Source organism: Lissotriton vulgaris, chromosome 9 (assembly GCF_964263255.1).
Source record: "Lissotriton vulgaris chromosome 9, aLisVul1.2, whole genome shotgun sequence".
Lineage (NCBI taxonomy): Eukaryota > Metazoa > Chordata > Amphibia > Caudata > Salamandridae > Lissotriton > Lissotriton vulgaris.
In genome coordinates this window covers 412447422-412463351 of record NC_141697.1, presented here as the reverse complement: position 1 = coordinate 412463351, position 15930 = coordinate 412447422, and the positions used below count along the sequence as shown (strand labels likewise).

Genomic DNA, 15930 nt, shown 5'->3' with positions numbered 1-15930 from the left:
AATTCATTAAAAACAACATATAAGTGTCAAAATATAATACATTTCCTAAAAATTATGCACATAGTAGACAACAATACATTCATGTAATTAAATAACGTGAGAATACAGTTATGAAGCAACTCGACGCGCGTTTCGGCAGAAAACCGCCTTCTTCAGGAGTCTCTGCTGATAATCTAGAGAAGCAATTGTAAAGAAAAAATATAAATGCGGAATATGAAATACGCATCCTTCAGATCCAAGGTTGCGAGAAAATCCCCTTGATTGAGCAACGGTAGGACTTGCTGCAGGGTCAGCATGTGAAAGTGCTCCGATAGGATGTACTGATTGAGGGGTCTGAGGTCCAGTGTGGGTCGTAGGGACCCGTCCTTCTTTGGTATTAAGAAGTACAGGGAGTAAACCCCTGTGCCTCTCTCGCACAGGCACAAGCTCGCTTGCCCCTTTTTGTAGCATGACGAGGACCTCCTGCTGCAATAAGTGCAAGTGCTCGGCGGACATAGGACGGTGTCTTGGGGGTATGTTGGGTGGAGTGGATGGTAACTGCAGACAATAACGGTACTGTATAAGCTGTGTGACCCACCCGTCTGTGGTGATGGACTTCCAGACTGGCAGGAACTGTTGAAGTCTCCCACCGACCGGTGTTGCGTGGTCAGGGGGCAGTGACAAGGCGTCACTGTTTGTTAGTGGCAGAGGATCTGGAGTTGTTGTTTCCACGACCTCTGCCTTTGGCGCTGTTTCCACGATATCCACCTCGACTTTGTTTGGTGTATGTGGTCTGCGTGTTGCCTTTATAGTACTGTGTGGTTTGGGAGAGCTGGCCTCTGGAAACACCTCTAGTGCTTGAGCGACGAAAAGAACCACCCCTGAACTGCTGGGACTGCAGGGCCCCCATGGACTTAGCAGTTTCAGTGTGCTTTTTGATCTTCTCCAAGGTGGTGTCCACCTCTGGGCCAAATAGATGATCAGGGTTTACTGTCCGACTAAGAATGGTGGTCTGTATCTCCGGCTTAAATCCTGAGATTCTGAGCCAGGCATGTCGTCTCAGCATGACACTAGTGTTGATAGCTCTGGCACGGTGTCAGCCGCGTCCAGTGCACATTTAATAGAAGCATTGGATATCAGCTTCCTCTCTTGGATGAGCATCTCAGCTGCCTCTTTGTATTCGTCTGGCAGGTGCTGCAACAGGGTCTCCAGTGTTTCATAGTGTGCCTGTCATACCTTGCTAGAAGTGCTTGTGTATTTGAAATGCGCCAGATATTGGCCGCTTGAGCTGCCACCCTTTTCCCTGATGCCTCAAACACCTTAGATTCCTTATCTGGCGGAGGAGCATCACCTGTTTGTGAATTAGCCCTCTTCCGGGCATTAGAAACAACAAGAGAGTCCAAAGGCAACTGTCCCTTGATGTAAGTAGGGTCAGTAGGTTCTGGATTATACTTCTTCTCAATTCTAGGGTTTATCACCCTGGCTCTCGTAGGCTCTTTAAAGATCTCCCCAGCATGTTTCAAGACACCCTTCAACATAGGCAGTCTTAACAGTTCTCTCCGAGACGGAAAAGGTGTCAAAAAGAAAGTCCACTTCAATGGGGTCAGCATGGAGCTGGACGTCATGATTTTTAGCTGCCCTTTCAATGAGGGCATTAAACGCTGCCGAATCCTCTGTAGGCGACTTTTTTACAGCATACATTTGAGTGTCTGGGGTAGAGTGAGGATCACCTGGGTCAGCACCAGCTGCCCAGGGTTCATTGGTATCATCTGGGTCAGTGTAGACAGGATAGCTGTACTCATCATCATCATCATCATCATCATCATCATCATCATCACCTTCCCCAGCGTCCACGTCTGAATAAGTGGGTGAGACATCATGGCCATGTGGAGAAAGTGGTTCCACAAGAACAGGAGTTGAAGTGGAATCCTTTTTCTTCAAAGGAATTTTATAGGACTCCATTGGCTGTTCCGGGGCAATTTTCTGCTTATGAAGGGAAAGTCTGCCTGTTTCGGCATCGATAAAATGTTCTTGCTGTTCTTCCAACGAAGATTGTCGATGCTTTAAAGCCGGAACCACCGTCGTCTACTTCGGCACCGAGGGCACCTTCTCGGGCACGTTGGTGACCATCCTAGGGGTGAAAGCCTTTGGCGCCACTTTCGGCGGCAACGTGAAGTGAATGGGCGTCGACGCTTTCTGAGGTTTATTGTCAGGCTTCGAAGGTGGAGGATCTTTCGGCCCGACACTCGAGGCCTTCTCCTTGATGCACTTTAGGGAGTCCGCCACTTGCTTGGAGAAAGCGGCGGACGGCCGCGCCGAGTCGACGGAATCCTTCGAGGCACCACTAGGCGTGGACTCGTGGGTTGTGCCGCTCTTGGCCTTGTCTTGTTGACGCGGAGTCTCGAGAACCTTTGGATCACCGAGCCCTTTGTTGGTGTCGACCGTCTTCGGCGCCGATTTGCTCGGCTCGACTGCCTTGACCTTCGTCTTTGGCGTGGCAGACTTAGTCTCGACGCCCTTGACCTGTTTCTTCGGATCAACAACACCCTTTTGCTTCGTCGGTGCTGACAAGTCCGAGGCCTTCAATCAGACCAAAGCAATACGCACTTTTGGTTTAGAGGGGGGCATTAGTGCTTTCACTTGCGTCGAGAACGGTGTCTTCACTTTCGGTTTCGATTTTGCAGGGTGCGGCTCAATAGCAATGTCCGAAGGCGGGGCCGTAGAACCCATTGGAAGATCTTGGGTAAGGCCTAGTGGCGATCCCTCGACCTGAGCCTTTTGAAGCGTTTCGGCCCCAACGTCAGTCTGAGTTAGCTCTTCGCTCGAGCTATCTTCCATGGCCCCAAAGGCCCCATCGTCATCTCCTACCTCCTCGACTACTTCTTCCGCTTCAAGCATTTCAACGTCCGCGTCGTCGTTGTAGTCTACCTCCGACGCGGGATTCGACAGGTTCTCACTAACTTCCCGGTCAGCTCCCTCATCATCCCCGGCATCGAATATGTTCACAGGCTCCGGTGCAGTCTGCTGGGCCTCCCGGCGCGAAGCGCGACGATGCATGAGTCTTCTTGGATCGAAATCGTGAACAAGCCATGCAGCTGGCTTCATCATGATCCGGCGACAGACAATTGTTGCACACCGGGTGGACGTCGATGTGGGGTTACTTGGAGTATCACACGCGACATCTCTAATGGACTCCGGTCCATGATGATCCGTCGATAAGGTCTGTGGCGTCGACTGGGCCTTCTGCGTCGAAAGCACGCGGCGCTCTGGAATCCGGCTCAGAACCGAGCTGGAAGAATCAGGCACCGAACGCAAGACTATACAGACGAAAAAACTAAAGGCCTTTTGGCCTTAAGAAAGTTTATATCGATTCCGACTAGAGTGAACCAATATACATCCGAACCCAATGGCGGAAAAAACAAGCTGCAGTATTCACATGTATACTCATAGCATGGTCATCTTTCACTGAGTTTTACTCCATCTTGGCCACAATGGCTAAAACAATCTGAGGATGGAGTCGATGCCCATGCGCACTGTAGTCCAGGGGAGGAGCCACCTATCGCATGATACTTCGAAGACTCTTCCAGGACAACAATGTGCGATCATCCGGACCAAACACTAGGCGGCGATCTATGCACAGATATGAATTCAGCAGCTCACATGCCTCGAACACACAGTTCAAGAACTGCAGCCAATGGTACGCAGTCATGTCTCGGCTCTGCAGGACCTGGTCGACAGAGTGCACGCACTAGAGGATCGCGCGGAAGATGCAGAAGGGCGCTCTCGACGCAACAACGTCCAGGTGGTAGGCCTGCCGGAAGGAGAAGAAGGGAAAGACCCCAAGAGATTTACTGAGGACTGGCTGCGGTCACTCATGCCAGATGGAGCGCTGTCCCCGCACTGCGTGGTGGAAAGGGCACACCGGGTGCCGGCGCAGGCCCAGAGGCCAGGAGCCCGGCCTCGCCTGTTTCTTTTCAAACTGCTCAACTACCGAGACTGAGACGCAGTGCTCCGTGAGACCAGGAAGATGAGGGACCTCAGAGTGGGCAGTAGCCGCATGATGCTTTTTCCGGACTACACCGCAACAGTGCAGAAACGACGTGGCTCCTATCTGGCAGTGAAGAAACCGCTCCGGGAGCTGGAACTACCCTATTCCTTGTTGTTCCCCTCCCGCCTACGAGTGGTCACCAAAGAGGGCGCGCGCTTCTTCGAGGCTGCATCTGATGTCTGGGACTGGCTGGAGGAGACGGGACAATGGTCGAGGACGAGACCGGCAGGCCCAGAAGAGGGCGGATGGCAAGAGCAACGCTCCAGGAGAAGGAGGAGGAAGAGGGAGGCCCGGCGGATCGTGGGCCCAGGGCTGGCAGCACCCAGTCCAGACAAGATGAGGCAAGAGCGGCAGGAGGCGCTCGAGGCGGTGGCAACGCTGGGAGTGGTGGACGCTAATGAAAGCACAGACAACAGACAGCAGGCTGAAATGATCGCAAGAGGGTCGTCCTCACCATCCACTGTGATATCAGAAGACACTATTCTAACTGCAGTGACGCCGCAGACAGCGGATTACATAGCGTGACTGATAATAGACCTGCGATGGACTACTGTAATGCCTATGCTCCTCAGACTGTTTGCTATATCCTTTATATGTTGGCTGCGGTATGCTGCCGGGGTTGGTTCCCGACCTTAGCGCCTTGCGCAAGTCTAGAACACAGAACTGATGGGTCAACATAGCTATATTGCGGCGCGGCAGCTGGGGGGGCGGTTGGGCGCCTGCTGCGTAGGGAGGCCTTAGAGGGCGAATCGCCCCGTCCCGTCACATTGCAGTTTGCCAGTTGTACCGAACACATCTCAGACGCTCTAAGGGCCCCGGATAAGGGCAGGACATACGCAGCCGCATGGCACACACTAATATATTGACATGGAATATCCGCGGTATGCATACACCGACACAGCGCTACTCCGTATTCTCCTACCTGAAACGTCATGGGGTGGGGATCGCCCTCCTTCAGGAGACACACATGACAAGTCGAACTTGGCAGGCTCCGCTGGCGGGAGCAAATACATGGCACCACCTTCTCGGCACATGCGCGAGGCACATTGATATGGCTAAGAGCAGGTGTCCCATTCAGTTGTAAAGACGTGCACATAGATCCAGAGGGTAGATATTGCCTAGTGCAGGGAAGGTTAAATGGTCAGGAACTCCTGCTAGGCTCCCTTTACGCCCCCAAAATGAACCAGACCTCCTTCCTAGAGTCCCTGAACCAGGTCCTTCATCCATATGCTGGCCTCCCCTGGTAGCTAGGTGGGGACTTCAACATGGTGCTAGAGGTCTGGCTGGACTGCTCTTGCCCCCCCACTCTGAGCTATGACGGCGATGTCCACTGCGCAGGCGTTCAGAGATTGGCTCGTGCACCGGGGGGTACAGGACTTATGGCAGGTGCAGCATCCCGTAGACAAAGTGTACTCATACTACTCCCCTGTGCATGGCTTACATGTCCGGCTGGACCGGATAATTGGCACCCAGTCGCTGCTCCCCTTGCTTACCGAGTCGGAATACTTGGGGAGGTCACACTCCGACCACAATCCCCTACGGTTTAAGCTTAACTGGGAGGCAGACCGCCTGCGCCTAAGTGGAGGCTACAACCGGCTGCGCTTGAGGGCCCCGAGTTTCGCTCCTCATTGGGCACAGCTGTTTTAGATTACTTTGAAAATAATGAGGGGACTGCAAGCAGCGCTACGGTGGAATGGGACGCACACAAATCAGTCATACGGGGGCACTGTATGGGAACCTCATGGAATATACGCAAACAACTGTCCACTTCCTTCATGCGCTGGGAGAATGAGCTGCTACAATACGAGAGGGAGGGCAAGGGGAGCGGGCCGCACGCACAACACTGAGTGACATGCGCGCTACACATGCAACTCTCATGGAACAGTTGAGGTGCCACAACTATGCGGCGCACACAGCTAGAACACACGCCAGAGCAGATAGGGCTGGACGACTCCTAGCCTGGTTGATACAAAGGAAGAGCCGGGGAACCCCAATCGGAGCTCTCCGCACGCCGGAGGGAGGGATGATATATACGCAGCACGAGATACACCGTGCCCTGGTTGGGCACTACACGCAGTTATACCGGGCTCGGGGCACTGGTCCTAGGCATGCGCTAGGAAACTTTCTAGACTTGGTCACCTTGCCGGTGGTTCCTGAGGAACACCAAGGCGCCCTTCAATGCACCCCTCACATTAAAGGAGGTGGGCGATGCAGCCCTGGCAACCGGGAAGACACCGGGGCCTGATGGCCCGCCGGCTGAATGTTATAAAGCCTATAGACACACCCTGGCTCCCTTACTCCTACGCACATATAACGTGGCGATTGATGAGGGCTCGCTCCCCACATCCATGCGAGAGGTGTTCCTGGTCTCTTTGCCCAAACCCGATAGGGATCCAGCGGCTCTGGGTTCCTACAGGCCGCTGGAAATGCTTAATGTTGACTACAAGATCCTAGCAAATCTGCTGGCTGAACGGCTAGCGCCAGTGGTTCCACACCTCGTGCACGCTGACCAAAATGGGTTTGTGCCGGCGCGGTCCACGTAGTTGAACCTCAGGAGGTTCTTTAGAATAGCGGCTGATGCGACAGGGAGGTGGGCCAGGGCAGGATGCCTAATGCTCGACCTGAAAAAGGCTTTTGATAGCCTGGAGTGGGGGTACTTGGCAGAGGTGCTGATGCACTTTGAGTTTGATGTGGACTTCCTGCAAATGGTCGACCTCCTCTATAAACGACCTGCAGTGCGAGTGCGGTTGGTCCCCTACGTCTCGGAGGAAGTAGTGGTGGGCAGGGGCACCAGGCAGGTTGCCCCCTGTCACCCCTACTGTTTGCACCACCAATAAAACCTGTGGCGGCGGCGCTGCGGCAGACCTTGGATGTGGGCATTCCCCTAGGAGATGCTATACACCAGGTCTCGCTATATGCGGACGACCTACTGGTATTCATTAGAGACGTGCACAGTATACCCGAGCAAGTTTGCTGAAATCTCGGGACTTCGGGTAAATGTGGCCAAGTCCTGTTTATACGCGTTCGACAGCGGGGTGGAAGATCCAGAATACTGTCTAGGGGGCACGAGAGTCCAATGGAGGGCTGATACCTTTAAATATTTGGGGATCCAAATATACCGCCAACCAGCTGACCTGTTTGATGGGAACCTGGGGCGAGCGGTGACAGCGCTCAAGTCCCAGATAAGCTTTTGGTCCACGCTCCCGCTGACAATTACGGGCAGAGTGGCGCTGGCCAAAATGATCATGCTTCCCAGACTTCTATACTATTTTGTTAATTTGCCTCTGTTCATCCCGACCTTCTTTAAGCTCAACGTGGTTCTTCGAGACTTCATCTGGAGCAGGTCCAGACATCGGCTAGTGCTGCCGAAACTGTTCCTACCAACGGACAGGGGAGGATTGGCTGCCCCTTGCTTTGAGCACTACTACCTGGCCGCGCAGCTACAATGGATTGCCAGCTGGTTGGCAGATAGGGGTAGGGAAGTCACCGCCACGATCGAGTCGCCGTACTCTTTGAGCCGTGTCACCTCTCTTTCACCCACTGGCGCCGCCTGAGAAGCCCACTCCGCCGCTGCTGGCGGTAGCATACAAATGCTTTCGTAGAGACCTATTCCTCACTCGAAAGGCGTTCCCATATGCGCCTGCTATACCTCTGGAGGGCTCCCCAGGGAGCGGGGGGGGGGGCTACCACCCACCCTTTGCTGGAACTGTGGGGAGAGGCCGATATCCGGACACTGGGAGATTTATACAGAGATGATGGAGAGCTGGTGGCCTATAAAACGTTGATATCTGAAGATGGGTTACCTCCTGGGGGGGGTTCCTGCTGCACCGCTCGCTTGTGGCGACTATGACGGCTCGATGGGGCGACATGGCGACGGAGCCTACCCAGCATCTAACTATGCAGTACATGCACGTTATGGGAGGGGTAGGCATCTGGTCCGTTGGTTCGCCGCATCGCTACGGGCACACACAGAGATCAGCCTAGCCCCGCTCAGAGGCAAGTGGGAACGAGACATGGACAGGGTGCTAACTGATAAGGAGTGTCACAGGTGATCGATGCCCCGCCCTCCGTGGAGGAAGCTGCTCGGCAGAGTCTGGGCTGGAGTGTAATGGCGATGTGTATGTCGAACGCCGAGCGCTGCTGCTGAGAAAAAAACGGAAGAAACTTTTCTTTTGCCTCTAAGTGTGGCGGAAATCCCCTTTGAATAAGCTGATGAACTGGGTCCCCAGAAGTAAACGAAATGTTCCGTCAATTCAGAGGCTGGCTGTAAAAGTAAACTGTCGAGCTGGGTCCTCAGACTAAACAAAGGTAAACTCAGTGACTATCCTATTACATCGTGTAAATTACTCAACTACTCTTCCTGGCCTTGATAACAAAGCTGTTTCGGTAATGCAGGGGGTGCAGGGATTGCTGGGCTGCCTGTAAAAAGTAAGATACACAAGCCGTTTTTATAATACAGATGCGGACAAAAAAAAATGGCAAAGCGTAGAGTGCAGAGGCTGTTTGTGAACAACAGGTAGTTGATTGGAACTGATTGAAACAAAGTAACCAGGGAAAATTGGACTTTCAAATTCCGCCGAGCAGTTAGGTGGAGCGAGGAGGCTAAGGCAGTAGTCTGTCAGAGTGTTAAAGGAGAAGAAAGGAGCTGTCAGTAAACGTCAATATTAATTAGAATCGCTGGTGGAGGAGGACGCTGTGATTTCTCGTGGGGGACTGCAAGTCCCAGGAAGTCCTGCTGCTGCCCCTATCGTGCTACACCAGTGTTGGGGAAAGGCTACATCACCCCTCGCGGGCGCCGCTTCGCTGGTGGAGGAGGAATCTGATTTCTCGTGGGGTGCTGCAAGTCCCAGGCAGCCCTGCTGCTGCCCCTAACGCGCTACATTGGGGGGCAGCTTCTCACTTGGCGAGGACACTTTGGGCTCCACTAACCTGCACTAACCTGCCGGGGCTAACGGCACGGCAACCCCCCTAAACATCGAAAGGGAAAGAAACTCAGAAAAGGGGCTAGCCATGCCGCTGCAAATTGTGTAATAGATCGAATTAACAATCTTGTGGATGACTGTAGAGAGATCCTTGTGGCCGATCAAGGCTACACTAGCGGTGAGGTCCCAAGTGATAAGAGTGGTGCTATATCAAGATCAGTAAACGAGGCTACAGATCCCCCTATAATTCCAGCTATGTTTCGGGCAAAAAGAAAATCCAAGGATGGTACCAATAATGAGACTAGGGGTTGTTCAATTATACCTAGTGAGGCTCATTGTCATATGGGTCAGGATGCTCCCCCTAACGCTACGAGTGAGGACTTATCTTCTTCTGTCCTCTCGATACCTTGTGGTAAAAGGTTTGCAGTCCTGGCTGACATTCACAATGAGTCCTCTATCCCACACACGTCACTAGGCGCAGGGGCTGAAGGGATATGTACTGCCCTTGTGATACAACAGGTAGCCAGTTTGGACGCTGCGCCCAATATCATAATCAGTAGGGGTAAAGTAGTGTCTGAAGAAGTCAATACTCTAACCAACCTTGCCATTCTTTTACGCGACGACATAGAATCATTACAGGCATTAATTATAAATGTAACTACTCTAGTTAGTGGCAAGTCTGAGGGAGGATTAAATACCCTGCCTACTGTGACATCAATTGCACGAAATTTCTTCCCAACAAAACCAAGCAAAGTAAGCAAGGTAAGCAAGGTACATCAAACCCAGGCAAGGGACAAGCACAGTGACTTAACCATGGTACATGCCACTGATTCTAGCAAAATTGGCCGGACATCTCTGAAAGGTACAAAAGGAGGGCCAACATTACAAAATTCTAGAGTAATGGGGAATGACTCCAAATTACGTCAGAAGTCTGTTACTTCAGAAGGTGGGCTAAATATCGCTTCCAGGGCAGCTGAGAGTGTGAAAGTAAAAGAGGATAGTGCCCCAGGGAAAAAGGGGGCCATCTATGTTAACGCATATTCCCAACAAAATATACATGACCAATGTTCCTAAACTCAAAAAAGTGAGATCTGGTAATAGGGAGTACCCAGATTCCCTAATTAATAAAGCTATCCACTGGATGCGCCAGGTTAGAGGCTGCCGCACAGTAATTAGGGAAGACATCCTGGAGGCGAAAAGGATTAGTGCCCCAAATTATGAATTTGACTCTATAGAGTTAACCCTGAAATCAGTGTTTCTTGCTGAAAATCTCTTTGCATTAGAGTTCAGAACCAGCGCCCCGGCTCACTCACTGATTCAGCTGAGGAAATCGTGCCCCCCGCCCCTGGATCGAACTCTTTACACCCTGAGTAGAGTAAGTGAGAGAAATTGCTCTGGGCTGGATAATAATGATTGACATACATTAGATCCTTCACCAGGAATCAGGGGCAATTTGGCGGTCCTGAATAGGGAGAAAGCCACGGGGGTAATAGAGATAGTCGGTAGGGACGTGTTGGGTGCTGACTACCCTCTTAACTCTAACTTAAAGATAGGTTTGAACAGTGGGGAGATTATTACAACAGATTCGAACCTAGGTAACTCGTGTGAAGTAGAATAGGTTTCCCTTACTACCCCCACTATAGCTATTTCCACAAGAATAATTGACAATAATAGGGTTGGTGTGGGCAAGCTAGTCTCATCGAATATTGCTGGGTTGCGCTCCAGACAGGAGTCCCAGGATTGGTTAAATTTTGTAAACAATTTCGATGTATGTATTTTCCAGGAGACGTGGCTGCGTGAACCTCTTTTTGTCCAGGGCTATTTGAATTTCAGCATCAAAGGGTCCCAAGGGGCGACCTATGGGTGGCTTGACTATTTGGGTCTGACAGAGCTTATCACTCATTGTCAAAGTGGTAGACACCAGAAGCAAAGACATCCAACTTATTAGAGTCGACCTGGGCCCTTTGGGATGGCTTGATACATACAATATTTATGCTAGGGGTAACAGGGGTGGGAGGTCAGAAGTTTTAGCGGCTTTGGGTTCCCTCCTTGAAACCCACTCTCTAGATAATAACATTGTGATAACTGGTGATTTAAACCAAACTTTTGAACCATTGGCCATTTAGGATGATTTTACTGGGGATGAGGAGGATAGGCAATGGGGAGTTCCCAAATTAGATTTGAAACCGGTTACTCGCTGGTCCGAGGATGTTATCTGTCTAAATGCTATATGTTATGAAAGGGGTGTAAGAGCACTAAACAGGAGGACTAAGAGTGATAAGACAGGGGCAAACACTTTTGACAATGGGCGTCACAGGAGCAGAATTGACTATGTCCTCTTTAGCATGAAACTTTGGAAACTAGTTGGTGACATGGAGGTCAAATGGAGAATAGAAAGTGACCACAATCTGCTGTGCGTAGAGCAAAAATGGTGGACATCTGACTACGCGATCCCGAACCTTGAGGTAGATAGTGTCCCTATAATTCTTCCTACAAATGATATGCGTAGGCTAAAATGGGTACATGTTATGACTAACCAACGGCCATGGATAGTATTAACGCTGAGGTTGATAAAGCCATAATGGCTATTGAGCAAGTGAATACAATTGACCCATGCACGGATGAAGTAACTAAAATCCATGTAAACCTCTTCTCAGGCATTAGGGATCATTTCTTGAAACCTAGAGGTTTAGCGGGGCAACCCTCAAGCCGGCTAAGTGGTATAACACTGAGTGTAGGAATGCCCAATCAGCCTTAGGCACAGCTATTAAGGGGAGGCAATTAGTGACCATTTGTATCGCCAGAACAGAGTACAAGACAAGTATAGCAAATGCTCAGGAACTGTGGGACGAGCTCCATTGGCAAGAGTTAAAGGAGGCTAGTGATAGAAAAGACTCAAGGCACTCCTGGAACATCGTAAAGTGGGGTAGGGGGGGTGTATCTGACCCTCCTAACAATAATGTATCCCAGGAGGACTGGGTCAATTATTTTAAATCCCAGTACGCCCAAACTCAGCTTGCCAACCTGATGGTCGGCTTTAGGCATGCCTATTACAAAGAAAACTCTTTTAGCAGCAGTGAAGTCATGACGGCTCTTGGTACAGTGGCTAGTGGCAGAGCACCGGGTCTAGACAGGGTGCCGGCGAACGTCTTTATTAATGATATAGAGCGCTGGAGCAAGTACATCTTTCTTCTTGCCAATGCAGTTGCACAGGGTGCAACTGTACCGATAGCATGGCAAGGCGCAGTCATAATCCCTGTATTTAAGAAAGGAGACAGATAGCAACCGGGAAACTACAGGCCCATACGCCTTATCGACACCATCCAAAAGGTAGTTGGGAGGATGGTTGTCAATAGGCTCTTGGATTGGGCCAAGGAAAATAATGCTTTGTCTCCATTCCAGGCAGGGTTTCGAAAATTTACCAGCACAGTAGACCAGGTCTTCCGTTTTACTCTACTGCAGTGGAAGACTGTGTTACTGGACAAGAGCAGCCTGTATGCGGCTTTTGTCGATATCTGCGGGCTGCCTTTGACCTAGTCCCTAGGTCTAAGTTGTGGCTAGTTCAGAGGAATCTGCAAATTTTGCTAAGATTTAGTGGAGGGGGGAGGGGGGGGGGAGTGGGGGGGAGGCAGGGAATGGTGACCACGGACTTCCTGGTAGAGCGGGGAGTTCGACAAGGGTGTTCGGTGGCTCCGACGCTTTTTACATTGTACATCAATGGTGTTGTTGCCCGCATGTTGTCTGCAAATGTTGATGCCCCCTCTTTGGCTGGCACTAAGACACCTATTTTAATGTTTGCAGATGATACTCTGATTTTATCAAAGACTCCGAGCGGTTTACAGAACGCCCTATCTATTTTTCATCAATTTTGTGGGGAGCATGGCTTAGAAGTTAATGTGGCTAAAACTAAGCTCATGGTTTTCAATCCTCATCAAAGTTTTAGAACAAAACTAGTCATGAATGGTCGCCATCTAGAGGTAGTTAATGCCTTTACGTACCTGGGGATACATGTGTCAAACGATCTTAGATGGTCCCAACATATAGACATTGCAGTATTAGGGCACAGACAATCAGCAGGTGCCCTTGGCTCAGAGCATAGAAAATCCCTGACTAAACCAATAAAACCAGCACTCCAGGTGTATGAGGCCAAAGTCCTCGGCTCAGCACTTTACGGCGCTGAGCTGTGGAGCTTTGAGAAACTCTTGTCACTTCAAATTTCAGAAAACAACTTTTTCCGGCTTATCACTGGCCTCTCCAAGAGTACTCCCTTGCTGCCAATTAGGTACGATCTGGGCAGGAAGGCTGTTGTAGATTTGACCAGGCTTCGTCCAATTCTATATTGGCGTAGGCTCTGGACTACACCTGAACTTTCACACTATGCTGAGGGATTTTTAGACATCATTAAAACAGATGTGTTCCACAAAGGCGGATGGTTGAATGAACTCAAAAAAATGCTGGGTGATCTTGGTCTTCAAATGCTATGGGAAAACCCAGAGGCAGCCTCATTCCCACCTAAAAAAGTCCTAAAAGAGATCTATTGGGAGAGGGTGGCCGCTCGGAATTGGAGTGGTACTAGCACAGCGACTATGGCTGGAGGATTTCTAGAAGTAAAGCCTAGAATTCTATTGGGACGCTATAACTATACCAAGGCATAGGAAGCTCCTCTTCCAGATTAGAGCAGGTGCCCTTCCCCTTAGATCTCTGACAGGCAGGTGGGGAGGTTCATCTATCAGCAATTGTCCCGCTTGTGGAGCATACAAGGAAACAATTGGTCATTTTTTCTTTGCTTGCACTGAAGGACTGGGTTCTTTAAGACCCAGCGGTGCCAGGGCACAACACCTGAAACCTTCGTGGGTAACCTGCTCCGGCGTACAAGTCACAGAGACACGGGACACTTCCTTTGACGTCAAAGATTCAAGGTTTATTTGCTGCAGGGAACACAGAGATCACGACAAGTACACAGCGTGCAACTTGGGGAGACTGCTTCAAATTGTTTCTGTGGATCGCTCCTTTTATACAGTTTTTACCCATAGGATAACATTGAACACAGAAGTTTACAACCCGGTTCCCACAATTATCCCCCAGAGGGGTCACTTTGGTCACTTTGAAACACACGAGGTCCGGAACATAAGTGCGGAAACATTTGGCGGTTCCCAACTGTAAAAACCATCTTCCCACCATTAGCAAATTCCAATCAGCAGTAAAACAGATCGAAATAGGAACGAAGACAGGTGCAGAGGAAGACGGAGACAGTGGGGAGATCGGAAAGGGTGTAAAAGGGGAGGTATCGGGAAACACGAGATACAGGCATCAAAGGGACGTGCCTAATGAGATGCACGGCTGAGACAATAAGTCTGTGCGGCAAGATGGGCCTCGAGCGGCGCCATCTGCCTTACAGTAGCATCCCCCTCGTCATAAAGACACTTACAAAGAACATGTGTCTTCCGCAAATATCTTGGGAGTCCCAGGGTCGCGAAGCGGACAACGTCCGTTCGCTGGCTACTTGAGGGCAAGAGACAAAATGGATGCCGTATCTAAGATGGAACCCGTGGGTACAGATGAAAAACCCACATAACAAACGAACGGTTTAAGTTAGCACAGCGAAACTGCGCACACTTACTAAACTTCGTCATTTGCGGTTCATAGATACCAGACTCGACCGTATTCGTGCGAGTCGAAAACACCACTTACAATTGTCACGGAACCTCAGCACGGTCTATGCAAAACCAAGACGCATCTGGCTAACCCCAATGTGCAAGAACTTAGGTACTACTAGTAGTGCTGTAGCTCTAAGAATTATACACACTAGCACTTTACTGCCTATAGTAATAGCCACTGCTAAATATCTTGGATGGGCATGGACTATTAGACAGAAGTTTTTAGGCCATTGATTGTTTTTTTGTCAGCTATTATAAACCTAGCAAATATAGTATTAAAAGAGTATCTGCATTTTATCTGTAAATTCTTGCTATGTAATGACATTCAGGTTTTTTATTTGTCTGCTTGTAAAATAAGTTTTACTTCCAACAAAAACGCTTTTTTAACTGTTTTATATTGGAGATTGTATATGCTTTTATAAGAGAACCTCGAATAAAGCAATTTTTGACTTGATAAGGAGTGGGAGAAGCTCCTTAAGAGCCCGGTACGTATCCCCCGAAACATGTGCCTTCGCCAGATACAACTCTTCATCGTCCATAGGCCTACCTCACTCCTGAGCTAATCAATAGGTACTTCCACGGTTCTGACGCGTCTTGCCCTAGGTGTGATGAGTTAGATGCAGGTCTGGTTCACCTCTTGTGGAGTTGCCCCAGGCTGGACACTTACTGGCACGTGATATGTGGAGCGCTTGGGGCGTGCACAGGCCGCATCATTCCCTTCAACTGGCCTGAGTACCTTCTGCACCAATTCAAGAGGAGGCCCCAGGATAAGGCATCTTCCCGTTTTCTAGATCTGGGTGTGGTGGTGGCTAAGCGACTGCTTACGAGGCAGTGGAAGGCACGCAAACCACCTGTTGCGCAGGCGTGGGTATCCTCTCTTAGGACGTGGGCGTAGGTGGAATGGATAGCCATACCGAGGGAGAAAACGACTGGGCTCTGAAAGGAACCCATGGCGGAACAGTGGGAACGCATGCTTAGCGCCCTACGTTTGCCGGGGGGGACAGATGCACTGGATGCTGGAACGACCTAGATAGCTGCCCCGGGCGGTCGAGCATGCTGCGGGCTACTTTACTGTCGGGCGTGTTGCCATACTAAGCCTTTCTGCCTTTGGACGCGCCGGCCTGAGATACATGCATGCTCACACATAATGATGCACGCGGAGGAGGGCACCGGAGGGGGGGGGGGCGGATTAACATGCACTTGTGTATGTGTTTTTGCCGCTATAGTTTAAATGTTTGCATAAATGTTAGATTAATGTCATCTCTATGTGTAAATACACAGTAGTGGGATTCACCCCGTAAATATGTTATTGTGCATGATTGGA

At 50.3% G+C, this 15930-nt stretch overlaps 1 protein-coding gene across 1 annotated transcript in view; it reads right to left on the bottom strand.

Moving 5' to 3' along the window:
- Nucleotides 1-15930, bottom strand: part of DYNC1H1 (dynein cytoplasmic 1 heavy chain 1) — a 1654074-nt gene that overhangs the window by 793336 nt on the left and 844808 nt on the right. The gene's annotated exons all lie outside the window — the stretch shown is intronic.